The sequence below is a fragment of the Hylobates moloch genome, unplaced genomic scaffold (assembly GCF_009828535.3).
Source record: "Hylobates moloch isolate HMO894 unplaced genomic scaffold, HMol_V3 SCAFFOLD_6, whole genome shotgun sequence".
In the NCBI taxonomy this organism is placed as follows: domain Eukaryota; kingdom Metazoa; phylum Chordata; class Mammalia; order Primates; family Hylobatidae; genus Hylobates; species Hylobates moloch.
In genome coordinates, this window is record NW_026652281.1 from 61,501,840 (window position 1) to 61,507,868 (window position 6,029).

Below are 6,029 nucleotides of genomic sequence, written 5' to 3' on the forward strand. Positions count from 1 at the left end.
CAGGGACCTACAAAGAGATTTAAACTCCCACACAATAATAGTGGGAGACTTTAACACCCCACTGTCAATATTAGACAGATCATCAAGACAGAAAATTAACAAAGACACTCAGGACCTGACCTCAGCTCTGGATCAAGTGGACCTGATAGATATCTACAGAACTCTCCACCCCAGATCAACAGAATATACATTCTTCTCATTGCCATACAGCACTCACTCAAAAATTGATCACATACTTGGAAGTAAAACACTTCTCAGCAAATGCAAAAGAACTGAAATCATAACAGTCTCTCAGACCACAGCACAATCCAATTAAAACTCAAGTTTAAGAAATTCACTCAAAACCACAAAGCTACCAGGAAATTGGTCAACCTACTCCTGAATGACTCCTGGGTAAATAATGAAATTAAGGCAGAAATCAAGAAGTTCTTTGAAACTAATTAGAACAAAGGGAAAATGTACCAGCATCTCTGGGATGTAGCTTAAGCAGTGTTCAGAGGGAAATCTATAGCACTAAATGCCCATATCAAAACACTAGAAAGATCTCAAGTTAACAACCAAACTTCACAACTAAAAGAACTAGAGAAACAAGAGCAAACAAACCTCAAAGCTAGCAGAAGACAAGATATAACTAAGATCAGAGCAGACCTGGAGAATGTAGAGACCCCAAAAAAACCTTCAAAAAATCAACATATCCAGGAGCTGGTTTTTTAAAAAAATAAATAAAATAGATAATACTAGCTAGACTAATAAAGAAGAAAAGAGAGAAGAATTAAATAGACACAATTAGAAATGATAAGAGGGCTATCACCATTGACCCCACAGAAATACAGCCAACCATCAGAGACTACTATAAACAGCTCTATACACATAAACTAGAAAATCCAAAAGAAATTAATAAATTCACGGACACATACACCCTTCCAAGACTGAAGCAGGAAGAAGTAGAATTCCTGAATAAAGCAATAACAAGTTCCGCAATTGAGGCAGTAAGAAATAGCCTACCAACTAAAAAAAGAAAAGCCCAGGACTAGATGGATTTACAGCTGAATTCTACCAGAGGTACAAAGAGGAGCTGGTACTATTTCTTCTGAAACTATTCCAAACAATTGAGAAGGAGCGACTTCTGCCTAACTCATTTTATGAGGCCAGCATCATCCTGATACCAAAACCTGGAATAGACAACAACAACAAAAAAGAAAATTTCAGGCCAATATCTCTGATGAATGTCGATGCAAAATTCCTCAATAAAATACTGGCAAACCAAATCCAGCAGCACATGAAAAAGCTTGTCCACCAGGATCAAGTTGGCTTCATCCCTGGGACGCAAGCTTGGTTCAACATATGCAAATCAATAATGTGATTCATCACATAAATAGAACTAAAGACAAAAAATACATGATTATCTTAATAGATGCAGAAAAGGCCTTCGATAAAATTCAACAACCCTTTGTATCATAATAAAAACTCTCAATAAACTAGGTATTAAAGGAGCATACTTCAAAATAATAAGAGCCATATATGACAAACCCACAGCCTGGAAGCACTCCCCTCGAAAACTGGCACAAGACAAGGATGCCCTCTCACCACTTCTATTCAACATAGTACTGGAAGTTCTGGCTGGGGCAATCAGCTTCCAGCTGAGAAAAAAATAAAGGGTATTCAGATAGAAAGAGAGGAAGTCAAATTATCTTTATTTGCAGATGACATGATCCTGTATCTAGAAAACCCCATTGTCTCAGCCCAAAACCTTTTTAAACTTCAGCAAAGTCTCAGGATACAAAATCAATGTGCAAAAATCACTAGCATTGCTATGCATCCAAAACAGGCAAGCAGAAAGCCAAGTCACAAATGAACTTCCATTCACTGTTGCCACAAAAAGAAGAAAATACCTAGAAATGCAGCTAACAAGGGAAGTGAAGGATCTCTTTAAAGAGAACTACAAACCACTGTTCAAAAAAAATCAGATCAGAAAGGACATAAACAAATGGAAAAACATTCCACTCTTAAGTATAGGAAGTATTAATGTTGTAAAAATGGCCCTACTGCCCAAAGTAATTTATAGATTCAATGTCATTCCCATTAAACTGCCACTGACATTCTCCACAGAGTTAGAAAAGACTATTTAAAAATTCATATGGAACCAAAAAAGAGCCCAAATAGCCAAGACAATCCTAAGCAAAAAGAACAAACTTGGAAGCATCACACTACCTGACTTAAAACTATAGGACAGGGCTACAGTAATCAAAACTGTATGGTACTGCTACAAAAACAGAAACATACACCAATGGAGCAAAGTAGAAAACTCAGAAATAAGACTGCATACCTACAACCCTCTGATCTTTGACATACCTGATCGAAACAAGCAATGAAGAAAGGATTCCCTATTTAATAAATGGTGCTGGAAGAACTGGCTAGCCATGGGCAGAAAATTGAAACTAGACCCCTTCCTTACACTTTACACAAAAATTAACTCCATATAGATTAAAGACTTGATTGTAAACCCCAAACTATAAAAACCCTAGAAGAAAATCTAGGTAATACCATTCAAGACATAGACATGGACAGAGATTTCATGACAAAAACACCAAAAGCAATTGCAACAAAAGCAAAAATTGATAAATGGGATCTAATGAAGCTAAAAGTGCTTCTGCACAGCAAAAGAAACTATCAACAGAGTAAACAGACAATCTACAGAATGGGAGAAAATATTTGCAATCTATCCACCTGACAAATGTCTTATTTCCAGAGTCTACAAAAAACTAAATTTACAGAAAAAGAAACAACCCCATTAAAAAGCGGGCAAAGGACATGAACAGACACTTCTCAAAAGAAGACATTCATGCACCCAAGAACATGAAAAAAAAGTTCAACATCACTGATCACTAGTGAAATGTAAATCAAAACCACAATGAGATACCATCTCACACCAGTCAGAATGGCAATTACTAAAAAGTCCAGAAACAATAAATGCTGGGGAGGTTGCTGAGAGAAAGGAATGCTTTTATACTGTTGGTGGGAGTGTAAATTAGTTCAACCATTGTGGAAGACAATGTGGTGATTTCTCAAACATCGAGAAGCAGAGATACAATTTGACCCAGCAATCCCATTAATGGGTATATACCTAAAGGAATATAAATTATTCTGTTACAAAGATACATGCATGCATATAACATGGAATCACCAAAATGCCCATCAATAATAGACTGGATAAAGAAAATGTGGTACATATACAACATGGAATACTATGCGGCCATAAAAAGGAACAAGATCATGTCCTTTGCAGGGACATGGATGGATCTGGAAGCTGTTATCCTCAGCAAACTAATGCAGGAACAGAAAAACAAATACCACATGTTCCATAAGTGGGAGCTGTACAATGAGAACCTATGGTCACATTTGTTCTCATTTGTTCCCAGGGGGAACAACACACACTGGGCCTGTCGGGGATTGAGAGTGGAGGGAGGGAGAGCATCAGGAAGAATAGCTAATTAATGTTGGGTTTAATACCTAGGTGATGGGATGATCCATGCAGCAAACCACCATGGCACATGTTTACCTACATAAGAAACCTCCACATCCTGCATATGTACCCCTGAACTTAAAATAAAAGTTGAAGATTAAAAGTAAGATATTTGTATATGAGTATTTATTTTTAAATGCATAGACGATTTCTAGAAGGTTACACTAGAAAGTGTTAAATTGTTAACAGTGGTCACTTCATGGGAGTGAGTTTCTTCCCACTCTTTACCTCGCTTTATGGTTAAAATTTTAGATCAATATATATTTATTGCATAATAAAATATTTTTGCCTTTATTCTATCTTCTCGTGGTTCCCATAAGGTATGAATATTGTTTAGAAATTCTGAATCAGGAAATATCCATCACAAGATATCCACAACATAATGAAAATAAATAAGGAAATTGGAGTAAAAAGAAATTAGGGCAGAAAACAAATTAAAACTAAGGTTTTGTCCACAAAAAATTCTGCTAAACAGTTTTTTCCATTTGTTAGAGATGGACTGATACTTGTTAGATGGGCTGTTTTCTTATACAGTTTGCTCCAATTGTTAGAGAAGCTCTGTGCCTCCAAATATCTGAAGGAAATGGGCAAATATGATCAGTTTTGAGAATTATGTAAAATTATCCTGGTGCTATGACCTAAGAGTACTTTCTACTACCCTTGCTCTTCAGTAGGACATTGTTTTTCATGGTAATCATCATATTTCTTCATGGAAAGGAAACTGTCTATGTAAGAGAAGGGCAAATCAAAGAATCATCGGTTGATCCCAAATCAATGAAGTTTTTCTTTAGATGTGTCCACCATAGAAAATTTTTAAAATAACCATTAAAAAAACTAATTTGCTTCTTGACATATTTTATCACATAAAGGAGGTTTAGATAGTTGAAGATTTGTTAATCCTAAAATAATGCCAAAAATTACTTTAAAAATTTGTTGTACAGCCCTGAACTACAAGAAAATTTAGAAATGTGCTTTATCTAGAATCAAGAACATCTATAAAAACAAGGAAATGTATGTTTCCCTGGTAAAATGCTATACTACATTTTGGTCTTTATTTTCGTTCCAAAATTTAGGCCTGTCTACCACTAACTATAGATACTAGCATTTTCTTTTAGCAGTTTCAGAACCATCCTTTTTTCCATCACCTAGCCATAATAAAAAGTAATAGACACATCATATTAAATGTGTACAAAATCATGTAAAGTAAGGTGAAATGTGTAGGGTATATCAAATGTTCATGTTTATAGGTTTGTCCTTCCTTGTTTGGATTTAATTTCCTAACAAAAACATTAAATCAAACATACTACATCAGCCATTTCTCCCATTTGATTTTGATTTCATACCATCCATTAATGGGTATGGTTCCTTGATGTTAATGAATATGTATTTAATTTTCCCTACTTCTATTCCCTCTTTGTAAAACAATTTTTTTCCAGGGCTTACAGAAAGTGCCTAAAGCGAAAAGATGTCTTCAAAGCTCTGATTTTATTTTTCTTTTGCTAAATAGTGAAAAAAATTCCTCAAGTGCATTAGTGTATTCTACTGCATATATAGATTTAGTCTATTAAAGTTCAAACACTACCCGAGCACCTTCATTTTTTGAAGTTTACATTACAAAGAAGGGAGAAGAGTGGGAAAAAGGAGAATAAGAGGAGGGAGAGAAATACTGAAATAGCATTAAAGAACTATGGCATATTTTTAATATTTCCATTTATCAATTATTACTTTAAAATGCAGTATCTGTGCTAAAACTTCATTTGGACATAACATAAAAAGTATAAATTTGAAGCTGAGGATATGAGATGTGGACCATCCTTTTCATCTTTCCTCTTCTCCCATCTTCTTCCTCTCACCCTCCTCTCTACTCTGATTTGCCAGAAATCCTGCTAAGCCTTATAAAAAATGGCTCATTTGTACTAGTTCTGATGGTTCTGATATTGGAAGTGCCATGAAGCCTCCCAGGGTTCTCACCCATGGAGGAAATGTGTTCCTGTCTACATTTCTCCAGAACATTGCATGGACACATGAACACAATGCCCAACCAGGGAATTGGAGAAAGAAAAAGAGGCCAAAGGGGAGTCTACAAATATCTGAGTGAATCTGTGTCCCAGGTGTGTTGTGGTAGGACCATTTCTTAATATTCCATATTATACTAGTACTTCACTTATTGAAAACCCATAGAAAATTATTAATCTATAACTTAATATTGTACAAATAAAATACCAATAAAATGTTTATATGAAAAACTGGCTTTAAAGTTCATTTGGAAAATAAAACATGCAAGAATGCAAAGGATATTTTGAAAACAATTAGGAGTGAGAGAGAGAGAGGAGAAAGAGGAAAAGAGAAGAAGAGAGAATTTGACTTGCCAAATACTAAGCCTATTATGAAGTTAAAATAAAGTAGTGTGGAGCTAACAAAAAGTAAACAGCTGGATTAATGGAACAGATTAGAATTCTGTCAATATAGGAAAATATAAAAGGGAATATGGTTGCCACGTAAGTGG